Below are 27,269 nucleotides of genomic sequence, written 5' to 3'. Positions count from 1 at the left end.
GTCAAAGCAAACTCTTAAAAAGAGCAATGAAAACATAATACAACATAATGAAAGCCAAACAGTAAACAGAATACACACAGTAAATATAATAAATAATTGTCAGAGCTAAAAATCTAGCGTATCAGTGTCAATAATAAATGCAGAGCTTAACTCCTCTACTAAAAGAAAAAAAAATTTTAGATTGGCTCATGAAGTAAAATCCAATTGTATATTATACAAGGAACACCTAAAAACAAAGTCATTAAGAAACATTGAAAGGAAAAAGATATGAGCAAAGGTATAATGGGCAAATACAATCAAAAAGAAAACAGAGGTCAGGAAACGACAGATGTTGGCGGGGATGCGGAGAAAGGGGAACCCTCCTACACTGTTGGTGGGAATGCAAGCTGGTGCAGCCACTCTGGAAAACTGTATGGAGGTTCCTCAAAAAGTTGAAAATAGAGCTACCATATGATCCAGCAATTGCACTACTGGGTATTTACCCCAAAGATACAAAAGTAGGGATCCAAAGGGCTACGTGCACCCCGATGTTTATAGCAGCAATGTCCACAATAGCCAAACTGTGGAAAGAGCCAAGATGTCCATCGACAGATGAATGGATAAAGGAGATGTGGTATATATATACAATGGAATATTATGCAGCCATCAAAAGGAATGAGATCTTGCCATTTGCAACGACGTGGATGGAACTGGAGGGTATTATGTTGAGTGAAATAAGTCAAACAGAGAAAGACATGTATCATATGATCTCACTGATATGAGGAATTCTTAATCGCAGGAAACAAACTGAGTGTTGTTGGAGTGGGGGGTGGAGTGGGAGGGATGGGGTGACTGGGTGATGGACACTGGGGAGGGTGTGTGCTCTGGTAAGCGCTGTGAATTGTGCAAGACTGTTGAATCTCAGATTTGTACCTCTGAAACAAATAATGCAATATATGTTAAGAAAAAAAAAAAGAAGAAGAAGAAGAAGGTAGCGGGAGGGGAAGAATGAAGCGGGGGAAATCGGAGGGGTAGACGAACCATGAGAGACGATAGACTCTGAAAAACAAATTGAGGGTTCTAGAGGGGAGGGGGGTGGGAGGATGGGTTAGCCTGGTGGTGGGTATTGAGGAGGGCACATTCTGCATGGAGCACTGGGTGTTGTGCACAAACAATGAATCATGGAACACTTCATCTAAAACTAATGATGTAATGTATGGGGATTAACATAAGAATAAAAGAAAAAAAAAAAAAAGAAAACAGAGGTTATGATGTTAATAAATGACAAGGTAGAATTCAAGCCCAAAAAACACCTAGCAAGACAAAACAGGGCTTTTTCTATGTTAAAGGACAAATTAACAATGAGGAAGATAAATCAGTTACAAATACTTTTGCACCAAATAACCCTGTCACAAGCTTTATAAAACAAAAATCTAGGGCGCCTGGGTGGCTCAGTTGGTTAAGCGACTGCCTTCGGCTCAGGTCATGATCCTGGAGTCCCTGGATCGAGTCCCGCATCGGGCTCCCTGCTCGGCAGGGAGTCTGCTTCTCCCTCTGACCCTCCCCCCTCTCATGTGCTCTCTCTCATTCTCTCTCAAATAAATAAATAAAATCTTTTTAAATAAATTAATTAATTAATTAATTTTAAAAAAATCTACAATAGCTGTACGAAAAAATTAATAGAAACAGAGTAATAGTAGGTGAAGCTAAAGAAGACTAAAGCAATGTAATCGGTAAGGTACATTATTGTAACATACTGAACTTGCTATATTGAATTTTGTATATTGATAGAGAAAACAATCTCTTTTCGTGTGGACATGGACTATTCACAAAAACTGATCATATATAAGGTCATACAGAAAATCTCAGTAAGTTCACAATAGTAAAAATACCACAAATTATGTTTTCTGATCACAGTGCAATAAAACTACATATGAAAAATAACAAAAAGCCCTTACTCCTGCAGGTTAAAAACTGTTATCTTAAACAACTTTTGAATGAAATGGAAAAAAACAAAACTGTATAATACATAAAGATAAATTCCAAATGGATTAGAGATCAAAATATAAAAATTGCAACCATGAAAGTCCTGTAAGAAAACATAAATGATTTCAAGTATAACCTGGGAATGAGAAAAGTCAGTCTAGCAGTGATTCAAAATCCAAAAGCAAAAGATACATTTTTTAACTGACATATTCAACAAAAACTATTTTTTAAAGTAGGCATGGCCAAACTTAACTGCCTCCTAACATAGTTTGTAGTATGAGTATAACCAAATTAATTGCCTGCATCAGCCCTTTTATAGAGGAATATAATGGAATTCCATAACATTCATAACGTAAAGACTACAATCCAAATTTATTTGACATACAAAGGTCAAGAAAATAAAACCAAACAACAAAAAAATACGTAAATACCAACCTTATAGAATCAGATGTTGGTATCAATAAACAAGGATTTTAAAAGAGCTTTTACAATTATGCCCAATAAATAAAGTAAAATATGCTCATAAAGAAATAGAATCCACAGAAAAACAACCAAATAGAAATTCTAGAACAGTAAGAGTATCTACAATAAGGAGAACACACTGGAAATGATATAGGAAAGAGTGAACCTAAAGTTTGATCAATAAAAACTTAATTTTCTCAGAACTTATATAACTGAAGTGTGTACCCTTTGGCCAACATCTCATTTCCGCCATCCCCCAGCCCCTGGTAACCACCATTTCACGGTTTCTAGGAGTTCAGCTTTTTCAGATTCCACATACGCAATTCAAGTACCTATACTGTATGATACACAGTTACTTGTCTCTCTCTGACTTACTTCACTTAGCATATAATGCCCTCAATGTCCATCCATGTTGTCACAAATGACAGGATTTCCTTTCTATAGCTGAACATTCCATTGTATATATATTATGTACATCCCCTTTATCCATTCGTCCACTAACACGTATCTTGGCTATTGTGAATAATGCTGCAAAGAAGATGGGAGTGCAAGTATCTCTTCAAGATCCAGTTTCACTTCCTTGGATATATACCCAGAAGTAGGATTGCTGGATCATATGGTAGCCCTATTTTTAACTTTCTGAGGAAACTCCGTACTGTTTTCCATGGTGGGTGTCTAATTTACATTCCCACCAATAGTTCACACAAGAGTTCCCTTTTCTCCACAGCCTTGCCAACACTTGTTATCTCTTGTCTTTTTGATAACAGCCATTATAATAGGTGGAGGTTATATCTCATTGTGGTTTTGATTTGTATTTCCCTAGTGACTAGTAATGTCAAGCATCTTTTCATGTAACTAAGCCATTTGTAGGTCTTCTATGGAAAAATGTCTATTAAGTTCCTTTGCCTATTTATAACTGGATTAAAAAATTTTTGCTATTGAGTAGTTTAGTTATTCATATATTTTGGATATTAAATCCTTATCAAATATATGACTTGGAAATATTTTCTCCCATTCCATGGTTGAGGTAAGTTCCTTCTTCTACACTCAATTTGTTGACAGTTTTTATAATGAAAAGGATGTTATGTTTTGTCAAATACTTTTAATGCATCTATTGAGATGATAAGATCTTTATCTTTCATTCTATTAACTTGGTGTATCACATTTATTGACTTGTGTATGTTGAATCATCTTTGCATCCCAGGGGTAAATCCCACTTGATCATGGTGTATGATCCTTTTAATATATTGTTGAAATTTGGTTTGATAATATTTTGTTAGGGGCGCCTGGGTGGCTCAATCGTTAAGGGTCTGCCTTCGGCTCAGGTCATGATCCCAGGGTCCTGGGATCGAGCCCCACATCGGGCTCCCTGCTCCACAGGAAGCCTGCTTTTCCCTCTCCCACTCCCCCTGCTTGTGTTCCCTCTCTCACTGTGTCTCTCTCTGTCAAATAAATAAATAAAATCTTTAAAAAAAAAATATTTTGTTAAAGATTTTTACATCTATGTTCATCAGGAATACTGGTGTAGGTTTCTTTACTTTATATTGTCCCTGACTGGCTTTGGTATAAGGGTAATACTGGCCTTGCAATATGAGTTCAGGAGTATTTCTTCCTCTTAGAATTTTTATAGAGTTTGAGAAAGATTGATATTAACTCTTCTTTAAACATCTGGTAGAATTCACCAGAAAAGCCACCTGGGACTAGAGTTTTATTTGTTGAAAGGTTTTTGATTACTGATTAAATCTCCTTACTAGTAATTGGTCTATTCAGAATTTCAATTTTCATGATTCAGTCTTGGTAAGTTGTATGTTTCTGAGAATTTATCCATTTCTCTAAGTTGTCCAATTTGTTGGCATATAATTGTTCATAGCCATCTTATGATCCTTCGTATGTCCATGGCACCAGTTATAACACCTTCTCTTTCATTTCTGATTTTGAATCCTCTCCCTTTTTTCCTTGGTGAGTCTAGCTAAGGGTATGTCTATTTTATCTTTTTAAAGAAAACAGTTCTTAGTTTCACTGATCTTTTCTATTGTCTTTTTAGTCTCTATTTCATTTATTTCTACTCTGATCTTTAGAATTTCCTTTTCCCTATTAACTTTGGATTCAGTTTGTTCTTCTTCTTTCTAGTTCCTTGAGGTACGAAGTTAGGTCATTTATTTGAGCTCTTTTTTTTTTTATTCCTTTAATGTTATTTTATTATGTTAGTCACCATACATCATTAGTTTTTCTTTTTTTTAAATTTTATGTTATGTTAGTCACCATACATCATTGGTTTTTGATGTGGCGATCCACGATCCATTGTTTTCGTATAACACCCAGTGCTCCATGCAGTGCGTGCCCTCCTTAATACCCATCACCAGGTTAACCAATCCCCCCTCCCCACCTCCCCTCTAAAACCCTGTTTGTTTCTCAGAGTCCATAGTCTCTCATGGTTCGTCTCTCCCTCCAATTACCGCTCCCCATTTTTCCCTTCCTTCTCCTAATGTCCTCCATGTTATTCCTTATGTTCCACAAATACGTGAAACCATATGATAATTGACTTTCTCTGCTTGACTTATTTCACTTAGCATAATCTCCTCCGGTCCCATCCATGTTGATGTAAAAGTTGGGTATTCATCTTTTCTGATGGCTGAGTAATATTCCATTGTATATATGGACCACATCTTCTTTATCCATTCATCTGTTGAAGGGCACTTTCCACAGTTTGGCTATTGCAGACATTGCTGCTATGAACACTGGGGTGCATATGGCCCTTCTTTTCACTACATCTGTGTGTTTGGGGTAAATACCCAGGAGTGCAATTGCTGGGTCATAGGGTAGCTCTATTTTTAAATTTTTGAGGAACCTCCACACTGTTTTCCAAAGTGGCTGTACCAACTTGCATTCCCACCAAAAGTGTAAGAGGGTTCCCCTTTCTCCACAACCTCTCCAACATTTGTTGTTTCTTTCCCTGTCCATTTTTTGCCATTCTAACTGGTGTAAGGTGGTATCTCAATGTGGTTTTGATTTGGATTTCCCTGATGGCTAATGATGATGAACATTTTTTCATGTGTCTGATAGCCATTTGTATGTCTTCTTCAGAGAAGTGTCTTTTCATATCTTCTGCCCACTTTTTGACTTGCTATTTGTTTTTTAGGTGTTGAGTTTGAGAAGTTCTTTATAGATCTTGGATACCAGCCCTTTACCTGTAGTGTCATTTGCAAATATCTTCTCCCATTCTGTGGGTTGCCTCTTTGTTTTGTTGACTGTTTCCTTTGCTGTGCAGAAGCTTTTTATCTTGATGAAGTCCCAAAAGTTCATTTTTGCTTTTGTTTCACTAGCTTTTGGAGATGTATCTTGAAAGAAGTTGCTGTGGCCGATGTCAAAGAGGTTACTGCCTATGTTCTCCTCTAGGATTTTGATGGATTCCTGTCTCACAGTGAGGTCTTTCATCCACTTTGAGTTTATCTTTGTGAATGGTGTTAGAGAATGGTCGAATTTCATTCTTCTGCATGTGGTTGTCCAATTTTCCCAGCACCTTTTATTGAAGAGACTGTCTTTTTTCCATTGCATGTTTTTTCCTTTGTCAAAGATTATTTGACCATAGAGTTGAGGGTCCATATCTGGGTTCTCTATTCTGTTCCATTGGTCTATATGTCTGTTTTTGTGCCAGTACCATGCTGTCTTGGTGATCACAGCTTTGTAATATAGCTTGAAATCAGGCAATGTGATGCCCCCAGCTTTGTTTTTCTTTTTCAACATTTCCTTGGTGATTCGGGATCTTTTCTGATTCCATACAAATTTTAGGATTGTTTGTTCCAGCACTTTGAAAAATGTCATTGGAATTTTGACTGGATGGCACTGAAGGTAGAGATTGCTCTGGGTAGCATAGACATTTTAACAATGTTTATTCTTCCGATCCATGAGCATGGAATATTTTTCCATCTTTTTGTGTCTTCTTCAATTTCTTTCATGAGTGTTTTGTAGTTCCTAGAGTATAGATTCTTTACCTCTTTGGTTAGGTTTATTCCGAGGTATCTTATGGTTTTTGGTTTTATTGTAAATGGAATTGTTTCTCATCCTAAGGGGGAAATACATAGCCATCCAAGCCTCACTCAAAAAAAAAGAAAAATCCCTAATTCACCAACTAACTCTACACCTTAAAGAACTAGAGAAAAAGCAAGAAATGATGCCTAAGCCACACATTAGAAGAGAAATAATTAAGATTAGAGCAGAGATCAATGAATTAGAAACCAGAAACACAGTAGATCAGATCAACGAAACTAGAAGTTGGTTCTTTGAAAGAATTAATAAGATCGATAAACCACTGGCCAAACTTACCCAAAAGAAAAGAGAAAGGACCCAAATTAATAAAATTATGAATGAAAGGGGAGAGATCATGACTAACACCAAAGAAATAAAAACAATTATTAGAAATTATTATCAACTATATGCCAATAAACTGAGCAATCTGGATGAAATGGAGGCCTTCCTGGAAACCTATAAGCTGCCAAGACTGAAACAGGAAGAAATTGACAACCTGAATAGGCCAATAACCAGTAACGAGATTGAAGCAGTGATCAAAAACCTTCCAAAAAACAAGAGTCCGGGGCCTGATGGATTCCCTGGGGAATTCTACCAAACATTCAAAGAAGAAATAATACCTATTCTACTGAAGCTGTGTCAAAAAACAGAAACAGAAGGAAAACTTTCAAACTCATTCTATGAGGCTAGCATTACCTTAATCCCCAAACTAGGCAAAGACCCCATCAAAAAGGAGAATTCAGACCAATATCCCTGATGAATATGGATTCCAAAATCCTCAACAAAATCCTAGCTAATAGGATCCAACAATACGTTAAAAGGATCATCCAACTCGACCAAGTGGGATTTATCCCTGGGACGCAAGGGTGGTTCAACATTCGCAAATCAGTCTGACAGAACACATTAATAAGAGGAGGGAGAAGAACCATATGGTCCTCTCAATTGATGCAGAAAAAGTATTTGACAAAATACAACATCCTTTCCTGATTAAAACTCTTCAGAGTATAGGGATAGAGGGAACATTCCTCAAGTTCATAAAATCCATCTATGAAAAACCCACAGCAAATATCATCCTCAATGGGGAAAAGCTGAGAGCCTTTCCCTTAAGATCAGGAACACGTCAAAAAAAAAAAGATCAGGAACACGTCAAGGATGCCCACTCTCGCCACTATTGTTCAACATAGTATTAGAAGTCCTAGCAACAGCAATCAGACAACAAAAAGAAATAAAAGGTATTCAAATTGGCAAAGAAGAAGTCAAACTCTCTCTTTTCGCAGATGACATGATACTTTACGTGGAAAACCCAAAAGACTCCACCCCCAAATTACTAGAACTCATACAGCAATTCAGTAATGTGGCAGGATACAAAATCAATGCACAGAAATCAGTTGCTTTCTTTTACACTAACAACGCAACTGTAGAAAGAGAAATTAGAGAAACGATTCTTTTTTTTTTTTTTTTAAGATTTTATTTATTTATGTGACAGAGAGAAAGACAGCGAAAGAGGGAACACAAGCAGGGGGAGTGGGAGAGGGAGAAGCAGGCTTCCCGCAGAGCAGGGAGCCCGATGCAGGGCTCAATCCCTGGACCCTGGGGATCATGCCCTGAGCCGAAGGCAGACACTTAATGACTGAGCCACCCAGGTGCCCCTGAGCTCTTTTTACTTAATGAGGGTGGTGTTTCTTGCTATGAATTTTCCTCTTAGAACTGTTTTTACTGTATCTCTTAGGTTCTGGTATGCTGTATTTCCATTTGCATTTGTCTCAAGGTAATTTTTTATTTGATTCGTTGTTCAGTAGTATGTTATTTCATCACCTGAATCTTCCAGTTTTCTTTTTGTAATGGATTTCTAGTTTCATACCATGTGGTCAGAGAAGATGCTTAATATAGAAAAGCTGTTTTGTATGACAGAATAATAGCAGACAAATGTTATTATAAATTTGTCAAATTTCATAAAATATACAACACAAAGAATGAACTCTAATGTAACTATGGACTTTAGTTAGTAATAATGCATTAATATTGGTTCATCAATTATAACAAATGTGTCACTCTAAGATGTAAATAACACGGAAGGAACAGGGGAGCAGTGGGTATAATTAGAGAACTCTGTACTTTCTGATAAATTTTTCTGTAAACTTAAAAGTTCTCTAAAAAAATTAAATATTTTTTTTAAAAGATGCTACAAGCAAAATCAAAAGACAGGTGAAAAATTGACAGAAAATATATACAACATACATTACAGATAAAAATCTAATATCCCTAGCATAGAAAGAATTCTTAAAAGCTGAGAGAAAATTAAACCCAAAACCTGATAGAGAAATTGGCAACAGATAATTCAGATAATAAAACACCCTAAAACTGCCCTTAAACATACAAAAAATGTTCAACCTCACTCATTACGTTGATATGCCACTTTTTATCTATCCCCCAAAATTTTAAATATAATATTCTGCTGCCGAAACTACAGGAAAACAGGTACTCTCATAAATTGCTGGTGATAAGGTAAACTAGTACAATGCTAATGGAGAAAAATTTAGCAACATCTAATAAAACTTATAGGGTATTTAACTTCTGACTTAGCAATTTCACTTCTAGAAATTTACCCTACAAAAAACCCCCAAAAGTATACAAACATATATGCACAAAGTTATTCATTGCAGCATTGCTTTTAATCAAATTAATAGAAACCTTAAATGTGAAAAATCCTAAATTGGAGCATGGTTGAGTAAACTATTACATCCATACAATCAAGTACTATGCAACTATAGAAAGATGAGGAAGATACGTGACTTCCAGGATATATTAAGAAAAAAAAGTAAAGAGCAAAGAATATTTATTGTATGTAAACTTTTGAGTATGAAGGGGAATTAAGAAAATATCCATGGATCAGGATAAAATAAATTAAAGATTAAACAAGAAAATTGTAAGACTGGTCACTAGCAAGGAATGTATATCAGTATCTGTGGCTGCTGTAACAAATTACCACAAACCTGGCAGCCTAAAACAAATTTACTCTTAACAGTTCTGAAGGCCAGAAATCCACAATCAGTTTCACTGAGCCGAAAGTAAGGTTTAAAAGGGCCTCACTCCCTTAGGAGTCTCTAGGAAGGAATCTGTTCCTTGTCTCTTCCGGCCTCTGGTGGCTGCCCACATTCCTTGGCTTGTACCTACATCATTATAATCTCTACCTCTATGATCATACTGCCTTCTCTTCTTCTATGTCAAGTCTCCCTCTGCTTCTCTCTTATAAGAACATATGTGACTGTATGTAGGACCTACCCAGGGTAATGTCTCCATCTCAAAAACCTTACCTCACTTTAATCACATCTACAAAGACCCTGTTTTCATATAAGATAACATTCACAGGTTCCAGAGATTAGTGTATGCATGTCTCATGCATGTCTTTTAGGAGGTCATTTTTCAGAGGGTATATGAAAATGGAGTGGAAGAGATGGGGGAATGACATTTGAGAATACTTTTTTATAGAGTTCTGGACTCCTGTTAATGAACTCTTATAGTTCTCGACCATATGAGTGTTTCACATACCCCAAAAAATACATAAAATCAACAAGTATAGAAAAGGGCTAGCCCTTAAAGTAGTATATAAACAGAAGGAACCAGACCTAAAGTATTTCAAATAATTAACACATCACCACTGAAAGAAAAATAGGGCCACTGGAGAGAACTGAAGTGACTTTTTTTTTTAAGATTTTATTTATTTGTCAGAGAGAGAGAGAGAGTACAAGCATGGGGAGTGGCAGGTAGAGGGAGAAGCAGGCTCCCTGCCGAGTAAGGAGCCTGATTCGGGGCTCAATACCAGGACCCTGAGCATGACCTGAGCCAAAGGCAGACACTTAACCAACTGAGCCACCCAGGTGTTCCCTGAAGTAACTTTTGAGCATGGTATTTTGTCTATACTCTCAAGCTGAAAACAAAACTAACATTAGTGTGTTTTACCACTGGAATGGGTTATCAATTTTAAGGCTATCTTTTATGCATTCTAAGATTAATTGAATAAGCAAATGTATCATAAATAATAGAGGCAGGTGTCTCGCTGTCAGCAAAGGGAATTAGAAATACTTGAAAAATTAAGTTTGGAATGAATCCTGGGGTACTGGATTGAAAATGGAGCTATCAACTTGAGCTCAGTTATAAATGTACATACATAGAAATATAAATGGATATGAATGTGTCAGCATGTATATTCTCCTTACTCTATCTAGAGGGCCTGGAAGCAATGACACCCCAGTGACAATGAGCACAATAACTAGCACCCAGACCTTTTATCTAAATACTCTTCTCCACTAAGAGGATTGAGACTTCTTGGGAAAATTGCTGATTTCACCTCAGCAGCTGGGATAGATATTCTGGGCCAGAATATCTTGTGCCAGAAACGAAGGAAATGCTCAAAGAATCATGGAAATATGCCTTAAGAACACATAAGCTGGTCTAAAGGGACCAGATGTATGACAATCTGAGAATCAAAATAAATGATAGTAATTTGATAGCATTAAGTAAAAATAAGAACCTATATGTATGTACATGTTAGAATGTCAACTAATTAAAGGAGAAATCACCAATTGGCAACCACCGTATTAATAATACTGATTCAATCAAAACTCCTCAAAGGGATATGAAAGTAGTTAAAGAAAGTCTGATGAGAAACAAAATATTTACATAGTCTCAAGTATTTCCTCACAATATACTTACTAATTGCAAAGGGAAGAAAAAATAGTGACTGTGACAGTGAAGAAAACTGGTAAGTGATCAAAGTTAACATCACTAGTAATGGGGCAAATCAACATCGTGCATCTCCAATAGAACACCCTGAGAAGGACACAACATCACTACTCAGTAGCCCTGCAAAAAATTCATAACCTGATTTACGAAGATGAAATATTAGACAAATTGAGGGACATTCTACAAAATAATTGGGCTACACTCTTCAGAAAAGTCATTGTTACAAAAGAAAGACAAGGGCTCCTGGGTGGCTCAGTCTGGTTACACGTCTGGCTTCAGGTCAGGTCATGATCCTGGAGTCATGGGATCGAGCCCCACATCAGGCTCCCTGCTCAGCAGGCAGCCTGCTTCTCCCTCGGCCCCTCACCCACTCTCGTGCGTGCGCTTTCTCTCAAATAAATATATAAGTAAGTAAGTAAATAAATAAATCTTTAAAAGAAAGACACAAACGTTTCCAAATAAAGAAAATGAGAGAAAGTGAGAACTAAAAGCAATTCATCATCCAGAATTTGATCCTGGACTGGAGGAAATGTTTTTCTTTTGCTATATTATTTGGTCAATTAGTGAAACTTAAATTCATAGACTAAATATTTAATAAATATAGAGATAGCAAATGAATAAGGTTTATAAAGAATGTCCTAATTACTTCAGGAAACTGCCCTGAAATTTCATAAAATATATACTGAGTTTTCAGAGGATCATGTCTGCAACTTTCAAACAGTTCAGAAAAAATAATATGTATATAATAAGAAGAAAATTAACAAAATTTGTAAAATATTAACACTTGGGGAACAAGATGAAGATACAGAGGAATTCGTGGCACCTGGGTGGCTCAGTCGTTAAGCGTCTGCCTTCGGCTCAGGTCATAATCCCGGAGTCCTGGGATCGAACCCTGCATCAGGCTCCCTGCTCAGCGAGGGGCCTGCTTCTCCCTCTCCCACTCTCCCTGCTTGTGCTCCCTCTCTCACTGTCTCTTTCTCTGTCAAATAAATAAATAAAATCTTTAAAAAAAAAAAAGATATAGAATTCTTTATACTATTCTTATACCATTCATTTTTGCAAGTCTGAAATTATTTTAAAAATACAAAACTTGAAAAAACTTTAAAGGTCACTAGAGTAATAATTTTGAGATTTGAAAATAGATACCAAGGAACTGACCCAGGACCAGCTGAAGGGTGGAAAAGATTCTGTGACATTCTAAGGTCCAAAACTGTATGGTATAGCAGGGTAGGGACTGGAAACATGTCTGTCTATGTCTGCCTTGGGTCTTACTCAATCCCAGTTCCAGCCAGTGCCTCCCACACCAGGCACACTCAACAAACATGTGTTAAGTGGATGAATATATAAATAACAACCAACAATGATAATCTGCATGAGAAAATGAACTGAGATGTTTATAAGTAAGTCCTAAAGATAAAAATTAAGTTTCCACACATATTTTAGCAGCAGAATCTTTTCCTCTACTAAAATCTTAAACAGAACCTCAATGCAGGAAAACAAAATGAAGTCACTCTAGTTTTAATGTGGATTTGATGAAGATTTGGAACCCCTCAACTTCTCTTCACCCAGCATCAAGACTCCAACAATTTTTTAAGATTCAAAAGCTCTGAGAAGGTAATTCTTTTTCTGAGAAGATAATTTAAAGATAGAAAGAGAGTCTTATTTTGAAGCTCTAATACCAGCCTCCACTTATACAAACTTTTCCTTGCTTTTTCTAAACCTTGCTCCAGAGAATCACTCAACTCCAAGGTAAAATTATTTCCTTTTCACTGTTCTAAGCCTTAGGAACTATTAAATAATCAATATCCAAAATTGGTTCTTCTCACGAACTTTCAACTACCTGGATTCCATTAAAACACACAACAGCTTAAAGTTAAGAAATTTATCTCAAAACAAGAAGTTGAACAGGAAAATCCAGATTTAAAAAAAATCATCAGTAAATTGGGGTACCTGGGTGGCTCAGTCGTTAAGCGTCTGCCTTCGGCTCAGGTCATGATCTCAGGGTCCTGGGATCAAGCCCCACATCGGGCTCCCTGCTCTGTGGGAAACCTTCTTCTCCCTCTCCCACTCCCCCTGCTTGTGTTCCCTCTCTTGCTGTGTCTCTCTCTGTCAAATAAATAAAAAATCTTTACAAAAAAATTATCAGTAAATAATAATCCTCCCCAATAACTAAAAGATATATCCACAAACTGGCCTACTGCATATAAAGTATGATGTGCAAGTCCACTGGGATACCCAAAAATCCCTTCAGGGATCCACAAGGCCAAAACTATTTTCATAATAACACAGATGATATTTGCCTTTTCACAGTTAACATTTGCATTCATAGCGCATGCAAAGGTGGATAAAACTGCTTGTGCCTTAGAATGAATCAAGGCACTGGCACCAAACTATATTACTAGTCATTATATACTTCAACGACACACAATGGGGAGTGAGGGACAGTAAAGGGGAGCTAGCTTAACTTAAAAATTTTTATTTTTTAGTTGAAAATAGAGCTACCAGACGATCCAGCAATTGCACTACTGGGTATTTACCCCAAAGATACAAATGTAGGGATCCGAAGGGGTACATGCACCCCGATGTTTATAGCAGCAATGTCCACAATAGCCAAACTGTGGAAAGAGCCAAGATGTCCATCGACAGATGAATGTATAAAGAAGATGTGGTGTATATATATATATATATACACACACACACACACACACACACACAATGGAATATTATGCAGCCATCAAAAGGAATGAAAGCTCGGGCGCCTGGGTGGCTCAGATGGTTAAGCGTCTGCCTTCAGCTCAGGTCATGATCTCAGGGTCCTGGGATCGAGTCCCGCATCAGGCTTCCTGCTCCTTGGGAGCCTGCTTCTCCCTCTGCCTCTCTCTCTCTGTCTCTCATGAATAAATAAATAAAATCTTTAAAAAAAAAAAAAAGGAATGAAAGCTTACCATTTGCAATGACGTGGATGGAACTGGAGGGTGTTATGCTGAGCAAAATAAGTCAATCAGAGAAAGACATGTATCATATGACCTCACTGATATGAGGAATTCTTAATTTCAGGAAACAAACTGAGGGTTGCTAGAGTGGTAGGGGGTGGGAGGGATGGGGTGGCTGGGTGATAGACACTGGGGAGGGTATGTGCTATGGTGAGCACTGTGAATTGTGCAAGACTGTTGAATCACAGATCTGTACCTCTGAAACAAATAATGCAATATATGTTAAGGAAAAAAAAAAAAGAAGATAGCAGGAGCGGAAGAATGAAGGGGGGGAATCGGAGGGGGAAACAAACCATGAGAGACGATGGACTCTGAAAAACTGAGGGTTCTAGAGGGGAGGGGAGTGGGAGGACGGGTTAGCCTGGTGGTGGTTATTAAGGAGGGCACGTTCTGCATGGAGCACTGGGTGTTATATGCAAACGATGAATCATGGAACACTACATCAAAAACTAATGATGTAATGTATGGTGATTAACAATAAAAAAAATTTTTTTTTAATTTTTATTTTTTAAATTCTCACCCTTTGAGAATGCATCTTTTTAAAAGATTTTATTTATTCATTTGACAGAGAGAGCACAAGCAGGGGGAGCGGCAGGCAGAGGGAGAAGCAGACGTCCCGAGGAGCAGGGAGCCCAATGTGGGTCTCGATCCCAGGACCCTGGGATCATGACCTGAGCGGAAGGCAGACGCTTAACTGACTGAGCCACCCAGGTGCCCAAGAATGCATCTTTTTAATAGTCTGTGTACTGAAATGGAAGTATGCATAAAGCATTTCTGTGTGTACCAAAAAATAATAACTGTCTTGAGGAAAACCACTTGTAGGACTGTTTGAGCTACAAGCTGAAAGAGCCACTTTCCATGGGATACTGTTTTTACTTGAAAGAACTCCGATTCTCCAGACTTGGGTATTTGGCAGACATCTTCTTGAAAATGAACAAAGTCTATCTTTTTGTGTGTATGTGTGTGAACGTACCGTTTAAAGACATACACTCCCCGCCTGCAGCGAACCCCACCAGGGCAGCTTCCTGGCATGGTCACTTTTTAATCCAAAACACCTTGTACTGCTCCACCTCAAAGTTGTCACAGAGCTCTGGTTCCTCCTTTGTGTCTCTGCGCTGGGCCTCACATTTCAGGAAGCAGGCCCACCTCTCCTATGGGAACAGGGCATCCGGGTGCACTGGCATCTCAAGCATTCATCATGGCTCCCAATAGGGGATGTGGATGGTGGAGGAGCACCTGGCAGAGGTGTGCATAGGCTTGTTGGTACACACGTATGAGCAAGGCTCTGTTGCAGTCAGCCTGCCAGGAGGACCTGCACAGGTGGCAACGTGCAGGGGGCAGCCCCCACTAACATGTGCTGCCACAGCAGGCTGTGACATTGTGTTAGGGCAGCTAAAGCAGCCCAAGACACCTGGAGTCCAGCTGGCTTCTGAGGGCAGCAGGCACTTGGCCTTCCTGCACACAGTGGGCGTGTGCTCCAAGCAGGCAGCCCGTGGTGGCCGTTCCTCCTGAGGGTGCCTGTGTCACGTGGAGGCCCACAGTCAGCCACTGGCCTGCTGTGCGACCTACCCCCCCTCACTGAGCTCTGGAGCGGCCTCGGGAATCCGTGTCCCAGCCACCACTGGCGAGCCTGGAGCGCAGACGATGGAGGCAAGGCGGTGCACACCATCACAGTCAACCCAGCACCCCGTCCTCCTGCGGCAACCAGTAAGCCAATCTTCCAAAGTGACAGCTTCCAATTCAAACTTTCAAGTTGAGAAAATATGTATTCGTCATGAGCTTAACATCTTACCTTTCTAATGAGATTGGTGGTGCTATTAACAAGTGATTTTTTTATACTGTGTAATGAAATGTGTCATGTCAACATTTGGAAGATCTGCGTAACTCAGTGAACCAGTATTTTCCAAATGACCCAAGCTTAATGTTACAAAATCATGCGTGGATTAAAGATCCAATCAATGTACACAGCATAGCCATGGATTTTAATGTAATAAAGTAACTAGTAAAATTAGATTTAACTGATATAGTTTCAGATTTCACAATTTAGAAGACTACCATGTGTCAAGTTTTGATGTAGTATCAAACAGGATATCCACAATCATCTAAAAAGCTAAAACTACCCCTCTTCCAAATATATATGTATGTGAGGCCATATTTTCTTCATATACTTCAACCGGAACAACGTATCATGATACACTGAATGCAAGAGCAGAAGTAAAATTCCAGACATCTTCTGTTAAGCCAGACATTAAAGAAATTTACAAAAATGTAAAACAATGCCATTCTTCTCATTACCTTTTTTTGTTTGGGAAATTATTTATTAAAAAATGCTATTTACATAAACATAATGGGTTTATTATTGCTATTTTTAAATGAATTATGTTAAATTTCCTGGTTTTAATTTCTAATGTGGTAAATATCAATATGATCTAAAAAGTCAAGTTTCTCACAGTCCCCCTCAATAAATTTTAAGAATGTAAAATGGGTCTAAAGAACTCAAGTTTGAGAAGCACTACTACAGAACCAACTGATTTGTCAGAGAACTTCCTCTAACTGCTAGAAAATAAGAAAAAATTGTCATTATTACAGCATAGCTCCATTCAATTCAGTACAGATAAAACAAATGTTCTTAAAATACAACTAACACCTCTATTTATCTTAAAATATTATTTTCCCTCAGTAAATAACCAAACTTACTTTTTTCAAATAACAGAAGGAAATTTTAGAATTTCTAAGTATTTTCTTGTTGTGAATTTCTCTATTCCCAATGTATCATTAATGTTGAAAAACCAATGATTTTGGATGGAATGGAATACATTTAAAAGCTCAAAGAAGAAAATAAAATCTTCAGCTTTCCCTGCTTATACTGACATTCAATGCATACAGTATTACTAATTAGTACTGCTGAGAATAGAAATAATTCTAAAATTCAAAACCATTTACTTAGCAGCTGTTAAGATCATCCTTTCAGATCCTCATAAAGCTATGACAAGTGAACAAAGTTCATAAAGCTATGATGATCAAAGTTTATCAGATTTTCAGGATAAGAAGCTATGTAAATAAAATACCATCAAAAACACACTTTTGTCTTTAAAAAAAAATTCACACTGCTTAATTTTCACAGATATTGTAATTACTGCCTACCAAGTAAAATACTAAGAGAAATTTTAAAGTACTATCTGAACTGAGATAAAAAAGACAAATAATGAGATTGTTTACATCCTTAGTTATAGAGACTGGAAGAGACTTCATACCAGCAGATATTGTGGATGTGTAGAAGAAGGGGCTTTGTTTTTGCCAAACTGAGACAGAGTCTACAGAAGATTTGAGGAGCCATATATACAGTGTTTGGATTACTTGGTAGTAATTATTGAAAGGCCACATTTTTTTTTTTTTTTTTTAGCATTTACTGTGTACCAGACATTATTCTAAGTGCATTTTTCTTTACATGAATTACTTTTCACAACCCTCTAAGTTCATCTCTACTTTACAGAAGAAACTGAAACATGACTTGCCCAGTGACACAGAAAGAAAGCTACGTGGAAAAATGGGATTTGAACTCAGACATTCTTTCTCCAAAACCTGGACCTTAAATGACTACTATATCACACTGCCTCTCTCATGACAAATGCTAAGGTGAAAACTAATGCTTTCAGTGACTACCCAGGTTATCAATGATAATGGACTGCTTTCAATTTTTACTGAAATTCTCTCATTGTCTCTGACATTGTGGATGATTCTCAAACACTCCTGCCTTGAGGCTTTTTTGTTCTTTTCTGAATATATATTTGCTGGTCTTTTTAACAAATATCTGTTGGACAGCTACTAAGACTCAGGCATTATTCAAAGTGCTGAATTACTGCAAAAAAACAAGAGTCAAGAATCCTGCTCTTCTGCCTGCCCTTTTAAAAAAATAAGAGTTGAACTAAAGACTGCAAAAAGTGACATCTGCTTAATTTCAGTGGTTGATAATGTCTGCTATATGACTTACTGTACTTTTTAATACGTCTGAAATGTTTCTTAGTCTTAAAAAAATCTCAGTAGAGACTACTGGAATAAAGGAAATGGGAAAAGAACAGGGGAGGAAAAGGGAGGAAGGGAAAGAAAAAGGAGGGGAAAAAAGGAGGTGAGAAGAAGTAAGGAGAAAGCAGTGAGAAAATGGGAAGTAAAGGGAGATGAAAAGCCAAAGAAGAGTAAATAACTTCCTAAGTAGACCTTCCACAAAGCTGGCCAGACATTTTAAGTACATGATACTCATCAATGAATTTTCTCTAGGCATCTGATATTTACCATGGCCTAGCCAAACAGCATTGCTTAAATGAAGTATTTGTTAACTGAAACTTCCTCACAAACCATTTTGAGTGTTCAAGGCCAGGAATATTATTTTTGTTTAATTGTGCTTAGCTTATTAACTTGAAACTAGACTACAAACATATTATACTAGTTCAACTTCCATACTCCTACCATCAGGTTCATATAAGAACAATTACCAAATTCATTTACATTCTAAGGTTTCTACTTCACTTTCATTGAAATAGCTTTGAAGGTCAGTACTGGCCACTGATAACCTACTCTGAATTTCAGAAGTACATATGCATTTCAAAAGTTTACTATTTCATAATGGGAAATAAAAATTGAGCCAGTATCTCCATAAAATAAGACTTCCTCTAAAGCAAATATTACTATACAAAATAATAATTTGAAAAACAAATAGCGCATTATTTTATTCATTTTTACTTGCTACTTGAGCTTTCATTAATAGATAAGTACTTAATAAGTGTTTATGAGCATTACTAAAATGTGAAAAATTAAAATAAGCCAACTTATATTTAACATAGCCAAAGAGATATCAACATATGCTATCACACCTACTTACTATTACACCTTTTAAAACATAATTCTATGCTGCAGCTCAGTGAAATGCTCACTTTTATGTATGTCATGTTACTAAAGAACTAACTTCAAGGAATTAAAGAGCTAATAGTATGCTATTGAGTGTTTAATGTGTACCAAATGCCTTGACTAAATAAGCACTTTACACAGGGTACTGCCAAATCATTTAAAATCTCATAACCACCCTGCAATTACCATCTCCATTTTACAGTTGAAGAAACAAATTCAGTTAGTAGTAGGGTTAGAATCTGAACTCAGATCTGACCCCAAAACCATAGCTTTTTCCACTCCACCAAATTACACAGATTAAAATTTATAGTCTTCTGAAGCACCTGGGTGGCTCAGTCATTAAGCGTCTGCCTTCGGCTCAGGTCATGATCCTAGGGTCCTGGGATCAAGCCCCACATCGGGCTCCCTGCTCAGCGGGAAGCCTGCTTCTCCCTCTCCCACTCCCCCTGCTTGTGTTCCCTCTCTTGCTGTGTCTCTGTCAAATAAATAAAATCTTTAAAAAAAATTATTAAAAAAATAATAAAATTTATAGTCTTCTATCACTCATTAACAAAATATCAGTAGTACTATCAGTCTCAATTACACAACAATGTAAATTACCTGCAGTACACTGTTTAATCCCAAACTCAGATATATAATCCTTGATGATTATAAGCTAGTAAATGTACCAAATATTTCATGCGTGGCATTGACAAGCAATGAGGTCCTCATGTATTAAAAATAGGCAGGCTGGGCGCCTGGGTGGCTCAGTCGGTTAAGCGACTGCCTTCGGCTCAGGTCATGATCCTGGAGTCCCTGGATCGAGTCCCGCATCGGGCTCCCTGCTCGGCGGGGAGTCTGCTTCTCCCTCTGACCCTCCCCCCTCTCATGCTCTCTCTCTCTCATTCTCTCTGTCTCAAATAAATTAATAAAACCTTTTAAAAAATAAATAAATAAATAAATAATAAATAAATAAAAATAGGCAGGCTGCCATGAATGAACATGCTATTCCAAAACTTATTCAGAACTTAAAAGGCACTTTCCTTGTATATGAAAACAATGCTAAAAATGCTCATTCTAGGGGCGCATGGGTGGTTCAGTCGGTTAAGTGTCTGACTCTTGGTTTCAGCTCAGGTCATGATCTTGCAGGCGTGAGATCGAGCCCCGCATGGGGCTCCCCACTCAGCACGGAGTTGGCTTCAGATTCTCTCTCCCTCTCCCCCACCTCCCTGCTCTCTCTCTCTAAAATAAATAAAACCTTTAAAAAATAAAATAGGGGCACCTGGGTGGATCAGTCGGGTAAGCGTCTGCCTTCGGCTCAGGTCATGCTCTCAGGGTCCTGGGATCCAGCCCTCATCAGGCTCCCTGCTCAGCGAGGAGTCTGCTTCTCCCTCGCCCACTGCCCCTCCTCCCGGCTCGTGCTCGCTTACTCTCTCTCTCTCAAATAATCTTTAAAAAATAAATAAAATAAAATAAAAATGGTCATTCTATTCCCAGGCCAGCCAATATTTAAATTGTAACTTAACAACAATATGTAGCTACCATTTATAAATACAGGAAAATATACATGCATGTGTCTAGGTGTATGTGGGAAGGAGGGTGGATGTATTAATATTCTGAGTGCTAAACTGTGATCTCAGGAATTCAATTGCCTCCCTGTTTGTCAGTGAGACCAGAAATGTCCGTGACACCCATGATAGCATGGCAGCTTTGCAGAGAGGCAGGGGTTCACCAACAGACTCAAAGTTAAAGAGAAAATTAATTAATAGTGCCTGCTGGAAAATCTGAACAATCAGGTAAGAGACAGCATTCCTCTACATAGAGATCAGTCATTTTCCAGGCAATTTCTATTCTATAGGGGACTTAAATTTAAAGTATTTGTAAGTCAAAGACAAACTGTATTACAAGTTAATTTGGCATACTGTAGCAAACACATTTTTATTTTCCTTTTTGTCTATTTCTAGTTGAGGTGCATAAAAACTATAAATATAATGCTTAATGGCCAATTTGGCAAACATTATGGTTTAAATTATTAATACATGCAACTATTACCTCTACATTCATTTGCAAAAGGAAATCTATACTGCCAAGTTAGTTAATTTTTGTTACCCAGACTGTTGTTGGGCTGCTTTGACCCACCAATTAGTATATATGCACATTGTAGTTGGTTTTACCTTGATATTAAGTCAAATATAATTAGATAATTAGTTGAAAATACATAAACACAGTAACAACAGTTAACAGCTGAAATTCCAGCTTTATCACATTCTTACTGAGTAATCTAGGGCAAAACATCTAATACCCTACACTTCAGTTTCCTCATGTGTAAAACAGGAAAAATAATATTTAGCCATGATTATGAGCAAAATATAGTTTAAATGTTCCACAAAGTGATAACTAACCAGTATTATTTCAATAAACGAGTTATTGCCTATCCAAAAATGTGACCACCCAAATTCTTTGTACAGAATGATTATAGTACTAATTCTTTTAACATAAAAGATTTTTTTTTTTAAAGATTTTATTTATTTATTTGAGACAGAGAGAATGAGAGAGAGAGAGCACATGAGAGGGGGGAGGGTCAGAGGGAGAAGCAGGCTCCCCGCTGAGCAGGGAGCCCGATGCGGGACTCAATCCAGGGACTCCAGGATCATGACCTGAAGGCAGTCGCTTAACCAACTGAGCCACCCAGGCGCCCAACATAAAAGATTTTCTGATACCAGTTACCTTATACAAATTCTTGAAAGTTAAAAAAAAATCTAATAGAGAAAACAGCAAACAGTAATTACATAAGCTTATTTATTTAAGCTTATTTACAAAAGCTTTATAAAGCAGACATATATTCGGTTTGTATGTCTTCTGTTTTCCTATTTAAATTAACATACAGTAAAATTGACTTTTTCAGGGGAATACAGTTCCATGAATGTTAACATATAAACTACCACCAATACGCAGATACATAACAGTTCCATTACACCCAAAAACTTCATACTGGGGGCGCCTGGGTGGCTCAGTCGTTAAGCGTCTGCCTTCGACTCAGGTCATGATCCCAGGGTCCTGGGATCGAGCCCCGTGAGCCCAGAATCAGGCTCCCTGCTCCGCAGGAAGCCTGCTTCTCCCTCTGCCCACTCCTCCTGCTTGTGTTCCCTCTCTGGCTGTCTTTCTCTCTGTCAAATAAATAAAAATCTTTAAAAAAAAAAAAAAAAAAAACCCAAAAACTCCATACTCTTTCTTTATAGTCCTAAGTTATATGTAGTCATAAGTAACATAACCCGATAACCAGTGCTATTTTCCATCACTACAGTTTTGCATTTTTAACAAGGTCATATAAATGGAATCATGAAACAAGTTGCTTTCACTCAGTGTAATGCTTTAAGATTCATCCAAGTTGGTTCCTTTTATTACTGAGTGGTGTTCCACTGTATGGTGTATCCATTCACACACCTGGGTCATGTCCAGTTTCTGACAATTATGAACAGAGCTGCTATAAACACTCATATACCAGTCTTTGAGAGAACATAGTTTCATTTCTCTTGAGAAAATACCTAGGGACAGGATTTCTGGGTCATGGGCTAAGTGTACGTTTAACTTTACAAGAAACTGAAAAATTTATCTAAAGGGCTGGACAATTTTGCATTGCTATCAGCAATGTGTAAGAGTTCCAGTTGCTCCACATCCTTGCCAGTTTGGTACTTTCAGAATGTTTGGTTTTGTGCTATTCTAATAGGTATGTAGTGGTATCTCTTTGTGGTTTTAATCTGTATTTCCCTAACGCTAATGACATCGATATACTCAGGTTTCTTTTTAAATATTACATTTAAGTCTACTTATTAAAGGACTGTAAATATTTCAGCACTCAACCCGTTAATGAAATGATATAGTTTTATCAACTAAACTAAGCTTGATGTCTTTTCAAAATCATTTACAACACTGGGGCACCTGGGTGGCTCAGTCATTAGCGTCTGCCTTCAGCTCAGGTCATGATCCCAGAGTCCTGGGATCGAGCGGGAAGCCTGCTTCTCCCTCTGCCACTCCCCTTGCTTGTGTTCCCTCTCTCGCTGTGTCTCTCTCTGTCAAATAAATAAATAAAATCTTTAAAAAAAAAATAAAATAAAATAAAATAAAATTAGCTTCACAAGCCATCAAAAGGAATGAAATCTTGCCATTTGCAACGACGTGGATGGAACTGGAGGGTATTATGTTGAGTGAAATAAGTCAAACAGAGAAAGACATGTATCATATGATCTCACTGATATGAGGAATTCTTAATTGCAGGAAACAAACTGAGGGTTGCTGGAGTGGGGGGTGGGGTGGGAGGGATGGGGTGACTGGGTGATAGACACTGGGGAGGGTATGTGCTCTGGTAAGCGCTGTGAATTGTGCAAGACTGTTGAATCTCAGATCTGCACCTCTGAAACAAATAATGCAATATATGTTAAGAAAAAAAAAAAAGAAGAAGAAGAAGGTAGCAGGAGGGGAAGAATGAAGCGGGGGAAATCGGAGGGGTAGACGAACCATGAGAGACGATGGCCTCTGAAAAACAAACAGGGTTCTAGAGGGGAGGGGGGTGGGAGGATGGGTTAGCCTGGTGGTGGGTATTGAGGAGGGCACATTCTGCATGGAGCACTGGGTGTTATGCACAAACAATGAATCATGGAACACTTTATCTAAAACTAATGATGTAATGTATGGGGATTAACATAAGAATAAAAAAAATAAAAATAAATAAAATAAAATTAGCTTCACAAGCAATCATAGAAAGTTTATGCAATGCACTGAGTAGGAAATGTAGTCAAATAAATTCAACTTGATTAAACTGAATTTTCATAGCTTTTTAATAAAAACTGAGAAAATTTAATAGCTTCTTTTCCAACTTTCTTACCTTTCCAGAAACTCCTACAAAATAACCTAAGTGTAACAATGTTCCTCAACATTTACTTCTTATTTTGTGCTAGGCACTACGCTAGACCTTAAGTATGCAAATATTAACAAGTCAAATGACCCCGTCCTCAAGCAATTTATATTATTCAGAATTTTTAAAAATTAACTTTTTCTTAAAATAGGCTTTCTCTTTTAGAAGTTTTACATTTAAGGAAAATTCAGAAGATAATACAGAGTTCCCATATACCACTCTCCCAGCTTCCTCTATTAGTAACATCTTACATTAGTAAATTAATAAACCAATACGAACTTCCTTCAAAGTAACAAAGAATATAATTTCTACCACCCTTTAATTTTTTTATTTATATTTATTTATATTTAGGAATTTGGCTTTAAAGAAACTTCTGTCCCTTCATTTGACCCTCTAATTCAAGTGCCCAACCCAGTCTGACTTGAAATTATGTCTGAATCACAAATTATCAAAAATTACTAGAAAAGAGATTCTAAATTAGCCCAGATGAGGTACAATGTCCATTTTCCAAAGAAAAGACTGGATTGTATCCTTCCATCTCTATTTCTGATTCTCTCTGGGTATTAGTAGGATTCTCCTAAACCCAGTTTTTCCACATCTTTACAGTCTCAAGACTAGAGAGGATGATCTCTTTCCCTGCTACATACAGTTCCAAAAAACCCAGAACAGAGCTAGTATTTATTCATCTCACATAGCCATTCTTGCACCAATAACTGATGTGGAAGCTTCCCCATATTATTGTATTTCCCTGTGACAAGAGTAGGGGTAATATGAATGCTCCAGAAGAGGCAGGTAACAAGAGGGTTAATAGTGATCTAGACAAATCACTGGAGGAATTGTTGGTAGCCAATTAACCAAACCAATCTATGTCTATCACCACTGAGGAGTGGGGGTGGTTGGGCTGGGGAGCAACTTAATAACTATACATTATTTTTTAGAAACTGTATCTTCTTCAGGGCGCCTGGGTGACTCAGTCGGTTAAGCCTCTGACTTTGGCTCAGATCATGATCTCAGGGTCCTGGAATGGAGCCACAGTCAGGCTCCCTGCTCAGTGGGGAGTCTACTTGTCCCTCTACCCCTCCCCTGGCTCCCACGTGTGCCCACTTTCTCTCAAATAAATAAAATCTTTTTCAAAAAGAAATATATTTTTTATTATGAAATAAAGTATCTGTAACTGCACTTACACATTCTTTTATATTCTTGGCTAAAAAGTTTCTTCAAAGTTATTAAAATTTCAGAAACTATGTAACTAGCACTTACAGCAGCTTCTAATTACAATGCTGTACCTATGAACAAATATTGTAGAAAATATTGAGAGCAGAGATTTCAGGGATTTAGAAGTGGAAAAGTGGGGGCACCTGGCTGGCTCAGTCGGTGCAACATGTGACTCTTGATCTTGGGATCATGACTTTGACCCCACATTGCATGTAGCGATTACTTAAAAAAAATAAAACCCTAAAAAAGGGAATAAAAAATAAAAAGTGGAAAAGTGAATGGTACCACGAGTTCAACCACAGAGCAAGAGAAGGGAAGCTGCCTTAGAATGTGTGTGTTGGGGGGAGGGGGGTGGTGGTAAGTGGATTCAACTATAAATAACAGAAAAACCCAAATTAACTGTGGCTTAAACAAAATAGAAGTTTACTTCTCTCTGACATAAAATAATCTGAGAACAGGCAGTCCAGGACTATTCTACCATGTCATCAACATAGAGTATCCTTCCACTCTCCAATCCACTATCTTTGGAATATAGCCCCTATCCTCATGGTCTAAGTTGGCAGCTAGAGAAAAAGATTAAAAGGATACAACTCTCCCTGTAAATAGAATTTTGGAAGTATCACCCACTTCCACTTACGTATCATTGAACAGAACTTCTTCACAAGGTTATACCTAACTGCAAGAGAACCTCAGAAATTTAGTCTTTCAGCAAGCGCAGATAGTGCCCACTAAAAATCTAGGTTTTGTTAATTTGAGAAAACAGAGAATATGCCACAGTTGGTCAAAGGCAACAAAGTTAGATGAAGATAGGAGATGTGAATGCAAACTTTCCTTTCTCTAATCTGAAGCTACAAAATGGCAAAAATGAAATGTTTTTGATATTATTACTTACCAGGGACAGAAGAAATGGAAGAGAAGGACCGTTAGACTCTTAACTATAGAGAACAACTGATGATTACCAGAGGGGAGGAGGATAGGGGAATGGGTGAAACAGGTGATGGGGATTAAGGAGTACACTTGTTGTATGGTGTTGTATGGAAGTGTGGAATCACTAAGTTCTACACCTGAAACTAAATATTAACACTGTATGTTAACCAACTGGAATTAAAATAAAAACTTAAAAAAAAAAGGACCTTTAATTCTACTTCTTAGAATATTTCTTACTCTGCTCCATATGATTACCTTTAAAAAGTCCATTTGAGAAATAAAAGTGTGAATCAAACTAATTTGGTTCAAAGTTGCAAAACTGCTTCACTACACAAAGGTATAAAACCAATGTGTCTAACAAACAGAAAATACCAAGGTAGAGAGAGATAGTTTAAAACCAAACAAAGAAACAAAATCATACTATCACTCTTCTTCAGTTAAGAGTTAAGTTACTTCCAGGTCCAGAAATTCAGCCTAACTCCTCTCCATACCCACTCCATTACTTGGTAAACCTCTTCCTTATATTCATAAAGCATATCTAATCTTCCTGGTTCTCCTTCCTTGTTATTTTAGGATTTTACTATAATCACCTGGAATCACAAGAATAATCATGATGAGGACAGGTGGGTGAGGGGGTTGGTTAAATGGGTGATGGGGATTAAGGAGGGCATTTCTTGTGATGAGCACCGGGTGTTGTGTGTAAGTATGGAATCATTGAATTGTACACCTGAAACTCATATTACATTAAATTAACTGGAATTTAAATAAATTTTTTAAAACACTAATCATGAAGAAATTACAAAGTTTAAGAAAATCTTAAAAAATAATTCCCTGGAACCTCAAATATTCTCACTTTACTGGACAGAACTAATGATGTCTTAACTAGTATTCATTCATATCATCTTGTCTCAAACAAGGAAACTGCATTTCTAAGACCCTAAACATTAGATGATACATTTCAGAGTCTTTCTTTACCACAGGCATGATACAGGGGTAGCTGTGGTGGGTGATGGTGGTAAGACCAAATTAAGACCTTTAGAAGCCCCAAGTACAGAAAATATAATAATAGTATAATCCTCTACTCCACCCTATTAAATGCTACACAACTAAGATTAAGTTAATACAATAAAATTCTTTCCAGATTA

At 37.4% G+C, this 27,269-nt stretch overlaps 1 protein-coding gene across 8 annotated transcripts in view; it reads right to left on the bottom strand.

Moving 5' to 3' along the window:
• FUT8 (fucosyltransferase 8) overlaps positions 1-27,269 on the bottom strand; it is a 315,924-nt gene that overhangs the window by 272,164 nt on the left and 16,491 nt on the right. Inside the window, exon 1 of one of the 8 annotated variants that reach the window (XM_064571178.1) lies at positions 20,353-20,371. The exons of 6 other annotated variants lie outside the window; for them this stretch is intronic. The gene's annotated coding sequence lies outside the window, so the exon portion shown is untranslated. Of the gene's footprint in view, positions 1-13,146; positions 13,303-20,352; positions 20,372-27,269 lie in introns of those variants that run through there. One more of the 8 variants, XM_064571177.1, reaches the window with a different exon arrangement.

This window comes from Mirounga angustirostris, unplaced genomic scaffold, assembly GCF_029215605.1.
Source record: "Mirounga angustirostris isolate CCGP_5_RB_7025 unplaced genomic scaffold, mMirAng1.0.hap1 SCAF_9, whole genome shotgun sequence".
NCBI lineage: Eukaryota > Metazoa > Chordata > Mammalia > Carnivora > Phocidae > Mirounga > Mirounga angustirostris.
Note: the sequence above shows the minus strand (reverse complement) of the source record. Positions and strands in the feature narration are given on the sequence as shown.